The following is a 15,348-nucleotide window of genomic DNA, read 5'->3' on the forward strand; positions in this document are numbered from 1 at the left end:
AAAGTCATTAGAACATTTCACTCATTTTAATGGTTCCATGGCATTCCTTTTATTGATTATGTTTTAATTTATTTTTTTAAGATTTTATTTATTTATTCATTAGAGACAGAGAGAGAGAGAGGCAGAGACATAGGCAGAGGGAGAATCAGGCTCTATCCACAGAACTCGATGTGGGACTCGTTCTCGGGACTCCAGGATCACACCCTGAGCCAAAGGCAGACGCTTAACCACTGAGCCACCCAGGCGTCCCTCATATTTTAATTTCTTAAAACCAGTCTCCTATTGGTGAGCATTTAAGTTTTCTATCTTTTAGTTTTACTATTCTAAGTTTTACTATTAATGAGGAATATTCTTATACATGTAATTTTATGCATGAAAGGTATCTGTAGGATAAATTCTAGCTGAATTGCCAGAGCAAAGGGTGCAGCTCTTGACAGAAGTTGTCAAACTTTTTTATTGTTGCTAATCAGATAAGTTAGAAGGAGTATGTCATTGTAATTTTAATTTGCATTTTCCTTATGAAGAAATAGAGGAAATTTTTATTTCATAGCTTTAAGAGCCATTTATGAGCAATATGTTATACTGTTTGTTCATTTCTTTCTTGAGCTGGCAGTCTTTTCTTATTGATCTACAGGTGTTCTTTATTTATTTATTTATTTTTTTTTTTTTTTTTTTTTTTTTTTTATGATAGGCACACAGAGAGAGAGAGAGAGAGAGGCAGAGACACAGGCAGAGGGAGAAGCAGGCTCCATGCACCGGGAGCCCGACGTGGGATTCGATCCCGGGTCTCCAGGATCGTGCCCTGGGCCAAAGGCAGGCGCCAAACCGCTGCGCCACCCAGGGATCCCGGTGTTCTTTATTTATTAAGAAAATTTGTCTTATGCCTGTGATATACATTCTACAAATTTCAACAATTTTTTTTTTATGATAGTCACACACAGAGAAAGAGAGAGAGAGAGAGAGACAGAGACACAGGCAGAGGGAGAAGCAGGCTCCATGCACCGGGAGCCTGACGTGGGACTTGATTCCGGGTCCCCAGGATCGCGTCCTGGGCCAAAGGCAGGCGCCAAACCGCTGCGCCACCCAGGGATCCCCTAAATTTCAACAATTTGTCATTATTCTTTTGAGTATATATTTCTATGCACAGAGTTTTGATTTTTATATGATCAGATTTTTTTTGAAGATTTTGTCTATTCAGGAGAGACACAGCAAGAGAGAGAGACAGGCAGAGACACAGGCAGAGAGAGAAGCAGGCTCCATGCAGGGAGCTGAATGTGGGACTCAGTTCCCGTCTCCAGGATCAGCCCCTGGGCTGAAGGCGGCACTAAACTGCTGAACCACCTGGGCTACCCACAATCAGATTTTTAAATCGTTTATAATGTTTAGGTTTCATTTCATACTATTCTCTTGTCCCACTGTTTTCCTGCATTTTTGTGCAGTATGCTCTCTATTTTAGATATCTAAAACTTTGCTCCACAACCAAGGAATCAAATCTGGCATCACCAGAAAGGGGGAGAACCAGTATTGGGTGCCTCTCCTGGAGTGTCGGCAACAGCTATGATAGCTTCTTGCCAACCAGTTAGCCTTATTCTAATTCTAGATGACAGGCAAATCCAGATTGTGGGATGTCCTAAATACAACATTCCTGGACTCTAAAAAATGTTCATGTGGGCAGCCTGGGTGGCTCAGTGGTTTAGTGCCGCCTTCAGCCCAGGGCCTGATCCTGGAGACTCGGGGTCAAGTCCAGCATTGGGCTCCCTGCATGGAGCCTGCTTCTCCCTCTGCCTGTGTCTCTGACTCTTTCTCTCTGTGTCTCTCATGAATAAATAAATAAATAAATAAATAAATAAATAAATAAATAAATAAATAAATAAAATATTTAAAATATGAATAAATAAAAATAAATAAAAATTTTAAATGTTCATGTTGTGATACACAAGATCTGGTGGACCATTCCAGGCTAAGGGAGGTGAAAGAGCATGGGGATTGAATGCACTTGAGATCCTCCATTGGATTCTGGATGAAAACCAGTGACAGCCAGAGTGCCTGGCCTCAGTGGAGTGTGCGATTCTTGATCTCCAGGTCATGAGTTCAAGCCCCATGTTGGGTGTAAGGATTACTTAAAAATAAAATCTTAATAAAACAAAACAGGGACGCCTGGGTGGCTCAGTGGTTGAGGCTTTGTCTTCGGCTCAGGTCGTGATCCTGGGGTCCTGGGATCAAGTCCTGCATCAGGCTCCTCGCAGGGAGCCTGCTTTTCCCTCTGCCTGTGTCTCTGCCTCTCTGTTTCTTTCCTGAATAAATAAATAAAATCTTTAAAAAAAAAAAAAAAGAACAAAACCAGTGATAGCCAAAGTGAGGGGTGGGGGGCTGGGGAAACTCGGATGTGGGTGTACATCAGAGAATTCTACTGGGTCAATATGAAATTCCTTGGGGGTGCAAATAGTGTCCCGGTTCTATGTGGGAGGATGGCCTTAGGAGACGGTGATGAGACATTTAGCAAAGTATCATGATGTCCATGACTTACTTTCAAATGGCTCAGGAAGAAAATCAGGGTATACACCCCCATATGCCCACAACATGGAGAGGCATGAGACAAATGTGGCAAAATGTTAGCGAGCAGTGACTCTAGGGGCAGGGTATTAGGATGTTCCCTGTACTAATCTTTCAGCTTTTCCGTGGCTTTGAAATTTTTTCACAATAAAAAGGTGAGGAGAAAAAAAACCCCAACTTTGTTCCATCTGGAATCTATTTTGGTCTGGTTCCCTTGGCTTTGCCCGGCGCTCCTGGGTTAGCGTCCTGGATTTCTGGCTACTTTCCTCTTCTCTTCCAGCGTGCACAGTTGTCTATTTCTCTTTCTCTTAGGAACCTCTTTTTTGAGTGAGTTATTCTTTTTCAGAGTTGGAAATTTTTATGACCTAGTATCTTTCTGGCAGACTTGCGTGACTTTTCTAGAAGCAGGTGAGAACTATTGCGTGTTGGTGCTGGTAATTGTATTTTGTTTCTACATTGTATTATGTGCTCCAAGTATATTTATAGGAAGTTTAGTTCTCCGAGACGGAAAGTCTCAATTCTTGAGAATACCATCAAACTAGTATGTAGTGTCATTTATCTCTCTCTCCACAAACCTTGATAGTAGCTTTCTCTTCTCAGCTGAGAGTTCTTGCAAGAGGCCAGGTTCCGCTTGCATTATGTGGCTATGGACTTGTAAAAGACTCCTGTGTCTCATTTTATGAAATGTGACAGCCTTGGGTGAGTAGCTGGCTGTAAAACCAGGAGTCTTTTTGCCAGGGGAGTGGTAACAAGCCAGTTCTGCTGGGAGCTTCTGCTTGGTGACTAATGGTTCTGTGGCTTTGGGAATGAAGGATGTCATTACAAATGGATGGTGGGGATTTGGCCGCTGAACTGGATTATCTGGGTGTGTCTGGCCTGGATGTTTATGCCTACACCCATAGGGAATGGGGACAGTTTCTTTCTCAGAGCCCTGACATGGGCCCCAGCATCCTGCAGTCCGTTGCGGTCCAGAGTTCTGAGCTTCTCTCTGGTGGCCCTGGCCCAGAGCCAACCCTCTAGGTAACTGTGGCTGGGTTCCTGCTGTTTTCCCACCTCCAGGGAGCGCCTGTATTTTCCTGGGCCATCCCTTATCCCTCCTGCCACCAGCACGTGGGCTGGGGTTTTGTGACCCATCAAGGAGTTCTCACCTTCATGGTAACCTCTCCCTCTCCACCACCTGGAGTTGATGTAATAAAAGCATGTGAATTCTGGAGTTGTCTTTGTTTAAAATATTTTTGTTTTTGTCTATCAGCTTGTTAAACATTTAAGGGAGGGAGGAAACTAAATTTTCATAGCCTCTTGGGAGGAGGTTTCCTCTTTCCTTGGATTATTTTTTTGTTCAGAGGTAGCTGGAGAGAAAGGAGAGGGGAGGTCACCGCCTGTGTCATAGAGCAGAAGCAGTTATCCAAACAAACAGTGTGGCTTATGGGATGTGTGGGTAGACTGAATCCTTGCAATTTGTAGTGATGGGGGATCCCTGGGTGGCGCAGTGGTTTGGCGCCTGCCTTTGGCCCAGGGCATGATCCTGGAGACCCAGGATCGAGTCCCACATGGGGCTCCCGCTGCATGGAGCCTGCTTCTCCCTCTGCCTGTGTCTCTGCCTCTCTCTCTCTGTGACTATCATAAATAAATAAAAATTAAAAAAAATTAAAAAAAATTTGTAGTGATGGCATGAGTATGATTTTGAGGTAAACAAACATACCTGTTTTATGCAAATTAATCCATAAAGAGGGGGCTGTAATCCTAAAACCTTTTTTTTCAAGATTTTAAAATTTATTTATTTGAGAGAAAGAGAGAGAGAAAGCAAAAGCACACAGAGGGAGAGGAAGAAACAGGCTCCTTCTCTAGGCTCTTGAGTAGAGAGCCCGATGTGGGGCTCAATCCAGGACCCTGAGATCATGACGTAAGGCAAAGGCAGGTGCTTAACTGACTGAGCCACCCAGATGCCCCCTAAAACTTCTTTTCTCTTTTTTATTTTTTATTTTTACTTACTCATGAGAGAGGGCTCCCTGTGGGGAGCCTGATGCAGGCAGGACTCAATCCCAGGACCCCGAGATCATGCCCTAAGCCGAAGGCAGATGCTCAACCACTGAGCCACCCAGGCTTTCTAAAACTTATTTTCTTAAGAGTTTATAGGAAGAATTTTCACCCAGGAGGGCATGCTTTGAGCCTCCCAGCGGGATCCCGAAGAGAGTCATCCCCAGAGCGGGGTGGTGAGGACTGGCTGGCTCTGGAGGCACAACCAGAGGACTGAGACTTCGCCCTGTAGGCGACCCCATTGATTTAATGACCTAATTCTCGCAACAGGAAGTTGGAGGCCTTCCTGGCCCTGGGATTCTGAGGGGATGCGGTGAACTCATTCAGGAAGCTTATTTATTTGAACCAATTCTAAGGGACTTTAATGGAGGGAAAGGATGGAGGGAGAGCTAGGGCAAAGAGAAGAGCCCGAGCAGCCAGTGTGGGGAGGGGAGTACTGGGCCGGGGCCATGCCTGGGCCTGCCTCTGAGAATGAGGCTTGTCCCTGCCATTACCAGAGCAGTGTGAACGTGTCCATAGGTTTCTGAGTGAAGGGACTTTATGCAACTCCTGTTAAATAAATAGCACTGGCAGTCTTTCCTCTTCCTCTTAGAAAAAAAATCTTTTTAATTTACCAATTTAATTAAAAATTTTAAATGATGACCCTCCAGTGGACATAGCTGTGGGTGGTGAGGTTGACAGAACTTTCACTGGTTGAAATTTTCATTCTGGCCTCCTTCTGTGGTGGTGACACAAGGCCTGTGAAACCTCCTGGCCAGGTCCTTCTCCAGGATTACTAAACCTAAGGTAGATTGGATTTTTGTCCCCCAGGAGACTGACCAGCAATGCAAAGTAAGTTTTCCGTTGGTTGGGGGTGGGGTGTCAGCAAACAGGGGGCATCTCAGAGGTCGATCCAGGTCACAGGAGAGGGAAAGGGTCCTTCTGTCACCAGCTTGCACCTGGTGGGGGTGGTGGGGGTGGCTCCGACACAGCCAGGTGTTCAGCCTGCGGTGAGGGTCATCCAGCCTAGGAGGCCTCCTGCCCAGATGGGGACAGAGTGTGCTTGCACCCATTCAAGGGCTGAAGCTTCCAGTTCTTCCACTCACTTATAAATAGACAAGGGCTCTGGAGTCTGTGTTACCCACTCCTGGAAACCTGCCAGAGGCCAAGGGTCATGAATCAGACTGAATCAGAGGAAGACCCGCAGCCGGGTGTTGTAGGTGCGCTTGTTCTTGACTTCAGGTCTCTGGCTCTGGCTTGGCCAGGTTTCAGGGCTCCAGCTGTTCTCTGGGAAGAAAAAAGAATCTTTTAAAATGAGGTCAAAAGATAGCCTTTACCTTGTGTCCTCATCCCCCTCTGGTGCGGAGAGAAAGCCACCACCACCTGCATGTTCCTCTGTCAGTAACTTAGCCCCGGACCAGGAGTGTCCCCATTGCTGCCGGAGAAACTTCCTCCACATTCCTTTCCTGTTTGCATTGTTCTCAGCTGAACTGCGACATGCTGTCAGATCAGAGCAGGCCCGCCAGGTACTCTTGCTGAGCTCTAAAATGGGGGGTTACACCCAAATCAGGACTTGAAGAGACAGCAATAGCTGAGGGACTTATTTTTCTCAATCAGGCCAAAATCATAGGAAAAGTTTTTTTCTTTTTTTTTTAATTAACTTATTTTTATTTTTTTAAGATTTTATTTATTATGAGAGACACAGAGGAGCAGAGACATAGGCAGAGGGAGAAGCAGGCTCCCTATGGGGACCCTGATGTGGGACTCGATCCCGGAACTCCAGGATCATGCCCTGAGCCAAGGAGAGACACTCAACCACTGAACCACCCAGGCATCCCAAGCCAGAAGTTCTAAACAGATGCCTTATATCAGTGCAGTCATATCAACATGATCCAGTCTGTACACACAGGCCCCTTCTAGTCCTCCATGTCTCAGATTCTCTGTGGTGAGGATGTTGAGGCTGGGGATCCTTTGTGGTTCCCAAGTGAATCTCACAGGCTCCCTGAACGTGTTCATTCACAGAACAGAGCCCCAGGTGTGACTGGCGGCATTATTTCCCCACTCCCAAAATTCAGATTCTTTGGTGCATAGCCCACAGCCTGCAAGCTCTCTGAGGGCCCACAAAAATACTGGAGACTAAAGAAAATGGATCAGCTCCTCCTGAGAGTTATAGAAGAATTGTATTTAATGAGATGTGTGGGTTCATTTGAACGTCCCTGAGAAGGCGGCCCAGGGCCTGTCTGTAGACAGCTTCCAGTTTGGAGGTAGGAGGAGGTGCACAGACACCTGGAGTGCTGTGTCAGGTAGTGCTGCAAGGTGGGAAATATGGGCAAATGTGAGGCCAGGGCTCAGGGCAGCCCAGAGAAGGTGTTACAGAGCAGAGAACAGTAAGTAGGAAAGGGTATTCGAGGTGGAGGGAGCACAGCTGCTAAGGCCTAGAGGTGTTGAAGGAGCAGGGTGCAGCTGGTAACCTGAGGTGACGACTGGCGGGTGTGGGAGCAGGGGCTGCTGCAGGCTCCCCAGGGCATTTGGCAGTATCCCGGGCACCTACCCACTAGCATCCTCCCAGCTATGAGGATCAGGAATGTCCCAGGCTTTGCCAGATACCCCAACTGAGGACCTGCCCCTGCCTGTGTGTGGAGTCGGTGAGGTGTGGGGGGGGTCTTCTCACCTCCTGTCCAGCAGGCAGGTCCTGAAGGAGCTCTCTCTGGGCAAGTCTGTGCCTGTCCTGCAGCCCTTTGTTGTTGTTTGAAGATTGATTTTGAGAAGAGAGACAAAGAGAGACAGTGAGGGATAATCTCCAGCAGACTCTCCACTGAGCGAGGAGCCCAACATGGGGCTCAATCCCACCACCCTAAGATCATGACCTGCCAAAATCAAGAGTCAGCAACCTAACCGACCTAACCGACTGAGCTACCCAGGCACACCCAGGCAGCCCTTTGCTTTATGCAATGTACCCTTGAGTGGCCTTCAAGTGGCCTGGGGCCTTGCTCTGGGGGATGGGAGTCTACCATGGAGGCCCTCCTGATGCTTCCAGGGGCCACCTTCCCAGCCTAACTGCGAGTTTCCATGTGGATGCCTTTCCCATGGTTGTCAGGACAGCAGGGCTGGGTGGCTGTGCTCTGCTTGTTGTTGGGTTGTTTTCAATCAGGTCCCATGGATTTGATTTTAATGCTGCAAGAACCTCACCAGAGGGCCTTCATCAGTGGTTCGACTGGAACAGAATGTGCTGGCCGCGTTGCTGTGAAAGGCAGGTTGCAGCTTAGAGATGGGAGGTTTGTGTGGGGTGAACTCCAAGAGTTTGGAATCACTCCTGCACCCACGGACCTGCAGCCAGATAGGAGTAGAGCTCCTCTCTATTCAGGCCTCAGAGTTGCTCCTGGCTGTAGCAGGGCCTTCAGGTTGAGCTACACTCAGCTCCCCACACAGCAACTCCATGAGCAACTGCAGGTCCCTCCTACTGCCTCACTTCACCATTTCCCCACGGCTTTTCAGTGTTTTCCCTACTATTAAGTTTTGATATCAAATCTGCAGAAAAGTTGGAATAGTAGTGAGCTCTGCCCTTTGTCTGGTTTCACCAGAGTTCACCTTTTGCCAAATTTGCTCTAAATAGTTAGAATCTCTGTGCATGCTCACACACACTTATACACGTTTGTTTGTTTGTTTGTTTCTTTCTTTTTTTGTTTGTTTGTTTGTTTTTCTCTGAACCATTCGAAAGTAAGCTGCAAGCATTGAGATGTTTCACAGACTTCATTCAGCCTGTATCGCTTAAGGACCAGGATTTTATCTAGAGCAACTGGGATGAAACCACATTCAACACATACAACGTTGATACGATATCATTATCTAATCAATATTCCCTAGTAAATTTTCCCTAATTGCCCAGTAATGGCCTTTATGACCTCCCACCCCCATCCCATCAAGGACCATTCACTGTGTTATGCTGCGTTATCTTTTCTTCTTCTTCTTCTTCTTCTTCTTCTTCTTCTTCTTCTTCTTCTTCTTCTTCTTCTTCTCCTTCTCCTTCTCCTTCTCCTTCTCCTCCTCCTTCTTCCTTCTTCCTTCTTTCTTTCTTCTTTCTTCTTTCTTCTTCTTCTTTCTTCTCCTCCTTCTCCTTCTCCTCCTCCTTCTCCTCCTCCTCCTCCTTCTCCTCCTCCTCCTTCTCCTTCTCCTCCTTCTCCTCCTTTCTCCTTCTCCTCCATCTCCCCCTTCTCTCTCTCCTCCTCCTCCTCCTTCTTCATTATCTCATTTTCTGATTGGCAGCAGTCTGGGGTTCTGGCCTTTTTCTTCTATAAAGTGGATTTGCATTTTCATTTCAATTGAAACAACTGATGCTTCCCTCAACTCCTGAGCCAGGAGGGGCTTGATGGGATGGAAGGGACTCATGCATTCCAATCCAGGCCTGGTGGCCTTGGGCAGATTACTAACCATCCCTGAGTTACAGTTGTCTTATCTGTCAAATGGGAATAACTCTTACCTTGCAGGCTTGTGGCAAGGACTAAAATTAAACAAGGCAATGTGATGAATGTGACTGACTGTTTGCCTGGCCCTTGGAGAACACTCCGGCAATAGCAGTAATTACTGTTGTTCCGCCCCACAGCCTGGCTTCACAGAGCAGGAAGGAACTTTGGGTTAGGTTTGAACTTGGTTGGTGACCTCAGGACAAATTCTTTATCCCAAACTCATCCCCGTAGAATGATGCTGTGTCCTACGGACTCCCTGACTGCCATTACACCTGTTTTGCTCATGCTGTTGGAACATAGTTCAAGAATGCTAAACCTGGCTCTGGATTGAGGAGGCTGCAGTGTGGAATTTATTAATTAAGGCAGTTGCTCATGAGGCCCCAGAGTCCAGGAGGTTGTAGTTTAATTACCGAGAGCAGAGCTTGTACAAATTCTCTCTGGTGCCCCAGTTTTAATGTTGCTAAGGGTCTGAGCTGCTGCCGCCCAGTGTAGAGCTATAAACCAGGTTCAGTCTTGCCTCCCTCTCCTTGGCCCTGAGTGTGTCCTACCCATTTACATGTATCCTGGAGAGTGATATAGCATGGTGGTTCAGAGCATGGATGATCTGGGTTCAAATTCTGCCTCAGGACAGAGTAGGACAGACTGGCTCAGTGATCTCTGATCTCCACATCTACACGTCATCATTTGTAAAACCTTATAAGGATATCTGTTCTGAACACTGAATAATTCATGTACATGAAGGGGTGAGCACCGCACTTGGCCAATAGTTAGAATCGTGTGTCAACTATTTCTTTAAAGGAGTTCTCAACCAGAGGTGATTTGACCTCCCAGAGCACACATGGACAAGCCTGGAGACAGGTTTGGTTGTCACAACAAGGAGGAGGTGCTACTGACATCTAGTGGACATCACCCAGGGATGCTGCTAAATATCCTATGATGCACAGGATAGTCCTCATAACAAAGAATTCCAAAATCTCCAACCTGCCAAGGTTGGGAAACTCTGCTTTAAAGCATCCCCAGTGATTCAGGGCGGCATGTGGAGCATGGAGGTGGGGTCTTGCACTCCCCCTGACCTTGTAGCTCTTCACCCGTAATCATTCCTTTAAGCCAACTAGGGGCTGATGAGTGAACTGGGAGGGAAGGAGGAGGAAAGGAAGCCAGGTATTTTAAGCCTTTGATTTCTTACTGTTTAGTCTTATTCCCACCCCTGATCCTGGAAGAAAAATATCACTCACTCACATTGTCTATTATCACCCTGTGATCTTATCACTAGAGTAACTAGTGTTTATTGAGCCTTTGCTGTGTGCCAGGTACTGTGCCTAGTGCTCTCTCTGTGTGTTATCTCATTTTCACAGCCCTTGAGGCAGATGCCATTATCATCCCCATTTTACAGGTAAGGAAACTGAGGCTTATTGATGGGAAGGCTCTAAGCTGTCTGAAATTCAACCCCTGGTTCTTTCCCCAAACCGTTTCATCCTCTCTCTCCCACCTTGGTTGATAGGAGGTTGCTCAGCTCCCAGGCCTGGGAGTCCCCGTCCCATGCACCTGCCCCCCACTGCATGCTGTACTGCTGGTCCTCCTGAAGTCCTGACCACTCCTTTTGCCTGGATTCCCACCACAGCCTCCCCCTGCTTCTGCTTTCACTGCCCCCTGGCTCTTCTCTGCATCTGAGTCAGGGTGGTCCTGCCAAAACCCAGGTTAGATTAGACTACACACTCTGCTGGCTGCGCTTTCTTAGAGGTCACATGAAGTTTTCCAGAGGCCTCTCGGGCTCTGGCCATCCACTGCCCTGTGCCCCTTGTCCCTGTGTGCATTCCCTTCCTGTGGCACCCATGGCCTTTCTTGCTATTCCTCTAGCACATCCTACCCGGGGGTCTCCTTCCAGATCTGCTCTGGGCTCCCACAGCTCACCCCATCACCTTATTCCAGTCTTATTCCACCCGGCCAGGACTACATCCCTGGTCCCCTCACCCAGCTCAGTTTTTATCATAGCACCTGTCGGTCACCTTCTTCCACCCACACTGTATTATTTCCCATTGATTGATTTTTATTTTTATTTTTTGTCTGTTCTCCCCTCTCACCAGAGTATGTAGGGATTTTTGATTTTTTTTCATTGATTATCCCAATACGCAGTAGGTGCTCAGTAAATTTGTTGGTTGAATGACTTCCCCAGGGCCACCTGGCTGGTAAGTGGGGTGACCGGGATATAGTTCTTCACTTTCACACATGTTGCGCCGTCCTTCCCACCCCATCCAGGGCACAGTGTCTCCCAGATCTTGTTACTCACCACATTTTGACTCTGTCTCCAGAACACTTTGTAAGTGTCCATGGTAGTAACAGCTTTATCTAAAGGGTGGTTTTGCTCTACTAATCAGCCCCCATGGGCTTCTCTGTGACCCGTGGAGCCAGTTCTAGCTGTTGAGCCTGTCCTCAGTGTCCTCCTTCCTCTCTACCAGCAAACTTCTATTCATCCTTCAAGACCTAGCTCTAGTTTCCTGTCCCTGGAGCTCTTGGCAGCTAGTTCCTCCCCCTCCGTGTTCTTGCAGAGCTCTGCACAATCCTTATTCTGTCACTTACTACACTGGGTCCGAGCCCTGGGTGTTTTCCTGCAGCTTCTGAGCTGCTCTGGGGTCGGTGTCAGGCCCCGTGCATTTTTTTTTTTAAGATTTTATTTATTTATTCATGAGAGACACACACACAAAGAAAGGAAGGCAGAGACACAGGCAGAGGGAGTAGCAGGCTCCATGCAGGGAGCCTGACGCAGGACTTGATCCCAGGTCCCCAGGATCACAACCTGGGCCGAAGGTGGCGCTAAACTCCTGAGTTGCCCGGGCCCCGTGCATTATATGCATCTGGCACTCTGGCAATGTTTGTGTCCTCACCTGACGTCTCTCTTTGATTCATTGTTAGGCACTGTTTGTGTTGTTTTCTGTTTGCTTTGTGTGGTGTGATTTCCTCAGCCCCTTAGTCACTTCCTGGAAGGCAGGCTCGGTGTCACAGCCCCACTTTTGTGTGTCTTGTTCCACGAGCCTGACACAGGGCCACGTACACCAAGACAGGATTTAGGAAATCCTTCTTGGGTTTGTGTCATGTCTACTTAAGGTTCCAGGGCCCTTGGCAGGTTGAGAGGTGCCTTGACATTCTTTTTCTCATTCTGGACCAGCTTGATAATTTGCAGGGCCCCTTGTTCAAAAATGATTAAGCATTTTGAGACTGTGATAGCAGAGCTTTACACCAAAGGTGGGGCCTTCTAGGCCTCAGCTCATGAACCCACCCTGATCTCATTGTGTCCAGTGAGGGAGGACATGATAGAGGTCATGATTTCCTTTTTATGGAGGGCAAAATGAAGGGCCCAGATGGCAGCCACCCACCTAAGGGTGCCTAGCTGATGGGCAATGAAACAGAACCAGAAATAGCCCGGCTCCTGGAGCAGGCTAACTGCCTTCCACTGGCTCAGGGACCCCCAGGACTTTGAGCCTCAGTTTTCTCCTCTGTAAAACGGGGACACTGACCTGATCATAAAATGGCAAAAAGGATAGCTGGTTGCAAATCTCTGGACAGTCCCATCAGGAACAGCACTGTAGCCTTTGGATGCCTTCCCCTTAAAGTCACTAGTACAGAGGTCCTCTCTGCTTCTTGGAAGGGTCTGATTCTTGTAGACAGTAGGAGACTAATTGGCTGTTGCGGTAGTTGAAGAAATTAAAGCCCTTCAGAAGTGGGAGAAGGCTGTCTCTTCTCATCTCTTTTTAAAAGAGTGTGGGGACTTGGATGGAAGGTTCCCCAGGGAGCCTTGGTATTTCGGTGTTTTGATATCTAGAAGAATAAAAGAACAATTAATCGCTAAAGATGCCTGTTCCTGTAGGGGTAGTCTGAGGGTAGAGGGAGTGGCAGGGGTGGGTGACAGCTCCTCCATCTGAGGGCCATTGCTGGTTGAAGAGATACTCAGACCAGAGACCCAGAGGGTTCGAGAAGCATCTGCCCTGTAGGGCAGGCTTTTGAAATCTCATTTTCTCTGGGAAACATGTTTTCTTCAGCCCCCTGGGTGAGTGAGCATCTTTCTTTGCCCAAAAACAGTGGAAGAGGGGTTTCACGGTTGCCCTTGGTCCTGCATCTCCCAAGGAACAGTTATCTCAGTGTCATCCTCAGACCTCTGTCCTCACATAGCAGGGCCGAGAGTTGGGAGTCAGCCTGTAACCAGGGGCTCCGAGGTCCATGCCCATAAGCAGAGGACGTGGCTGGGCTGGAGCAGCAGGCGCACCTCTCGCTGGTGCCCCTAACCTGCCTCGGCCTGTGCTCCTGCCAGAGAAACCTGCAGAGGACCTCAATGATGAGGCTGTGGGCAAAAGAGGAAGACTGTGTTCTTTGATCCCTGCAAGAGGTGTATTTGGGGCCAGTAGACATGGGGCCAATAGACATGGGGCCAAGCCCATAGGGTTGTAAATTGCCTGCAGCTGTGTTTTATGTGTATTGGGGGGTTGGTTTATGTTTACATATACAGCTACAGATGTTCAGCAGGCACGAGACACACATAAATGCCTGTCTGAGCACAAAGCAGGTGGAGCGCCGCGGTACCTGCGCCTGGCTCAGGTTATGTTTGGTGGGTGGGACGCCTTCCCGTGCAGGTGCAGGACTTGCCCATCAGCTGCCCTGGAGTGATTCACATCTCCAAGCGCAGCTCTCCATTGGACTTGGTGACTAACTCATGGAAGGCGGGTGTGTGGTGACCTGCTTCAGCCGGAAATGACAGGCGAGTATAGCTGCAGTCAGCACCTTATCCCAGAGGCGTCGGTGCAGGTTCCCTGGGCCGGCCAGACACACAGGTATTTCTGGACCATGTCAGAGCCCGTTGCCATGAGCTTCCCGCCAGTGTTGTGGATCCGCCAGCGTGGGGTGTGTGCTCTAGCTCCCACTCCGGCACCCCCTCGGGCCCTCCCGGCTCCTCCCATGACCCGTGTTCTGTGTTTCCACAGGGCCCCACCTTCCTATTTCTCCCCGGCCACAGCCCGCCCATCACAGTTGAGCAGCTGTTTGCCTGAAGTTAATTTCCAGAGGCAGGTAAGGACCCCAGGGGAAGGACTTCTGGTTAACAGGCCATAGGGCAGTGCCGGGGAGCGGGTCTTGGGTCTGGGCTGCGGGGCCGAGTGCGAAGAGAGCTCATCTTGCTTCCTCTTCCCACCATGCCTGATACTGCTCGCTTCTCCAGCCATGTGGGTTCTTCCTCTCCATGCCGTGGCATGGCTCATTTTGTTCAGGCTAAGATGTGTGCAGTCTCTGCATTAATAGTTTGTATTAGTTCTGTGAATCGCCATTATATGATGCATTTTTGTGCAACGTAAACATTGCACGAATGAAAATGTACAGTTTTTAATGTAAGCATTTAAAATATATCACAACTTTTTAAAAATGAGTAGAACAAATGACGGGCTGGGACGCGTGGAGCAGAGGTGGATTGTGTGTGTAAAGGATTCTTCTGCTCTTGGGCCCCAAGCCTAAGGTCACTCACTATTTTCTAAGCAGGTATAAGACCACCCCGTATATAAATGTATATTCCTGTTTTATAAATGTGGGTATTCACACAACATAAGCTTCAAGTTTATAAAGAAGAATAAGTGCAGATGGCTATGTTTGTATCCAGGGCCACTTATGCCTGTCAAAGGGAGGCCAACTTTCTAATCTGTTTATCAGAATGAATCTGACTGCTGCAAGTAACACTCAGCAGTCCTATTCTGGGCTTCCTTCTATACTGTGGTTCTTCTAAAGTGACAGCCTCTGCTTCAAAACTGGAGATCGTGTGCTGGTAGAGGTTAGATCCCTGCAGAACAGGGCAGGAGTATGCTAGCTCATGTGCGACCTCAATGTTTGCCACAGAATGCAGTGTGGCCTCTTAGGCCATGGGTCACTTTGTCACTTTGTGTGAATCCCTTCCAGTGGTTGGGATCCCCTTCCCATCAGCCTTCCTTCAACAGAGACGTGGGTTCAGAACCAACAGGAATGTAGGGGGTGTGGTGGGGAATATGTGTATCTGCACTGAGTGTATGTACCTTGGTTTCTCTTAATTGCATTTGTCCCAATCAGATATAAGCTTCTGGACTCATACCCACTTTTTGCATAACACATGGCTATCTACAGCATAGTTTTTAGCCATGGGTCTCTGCCTTCACCATTCATTTGGGTAGTTGATGGTTTCCTGTTTCTCTCTCATCTACCTTTTCCCCTAGTTAGCTCCCACAGTGGTGGCAAGGGGAGGAAGCAAGTCTGTCTCTGACTCTTGCAATTAACACGGAGGCATTTTCTCAGGACTTAGAATGGAAGTGCC

The 15,348-nt window shown here is 48.0% G+C and overlaps 1 protein-coding gene across 5 annotated transcripts in view; it reads left to right on the plus strand.

The window, feature by feature from the left end:
• Positions 1 to 15,348, plus strand: part of LOC140630114 (beta-catenin-interacting protein 1) — a 155,274-nt gene that overhangs the window by 9,644 nt on the left and 130,282 nt on the right. For all 5 annotated transcript variants that reach the window (XM_072819736.1, XM_072819729.1, XM_072819731.1 and 2 more), the window contains exon 2: positions 14,003 to 14,087. The gene's annotated coding sequence lies outside the window, so the exon portion shown is untranslated. The remainder of the gene's footprint in view (positions 1 to 14,002; positions 14,088 to 15,348) is intronic.

Source organism: Canis lupus, chromosome 3 (genome assembly GCF_048164855.1).
Source record: "Canis lupus baileyi chromosome 3, mCanLup2.hap1, whole genome shotgun sequence".
Classification (NCBI taxonomy): domain Eukaryota; kingdom Metazoa; phylum Chordata; class Mammalia; order Carnivora; family Canidae; genus Canis; species Canis lupus.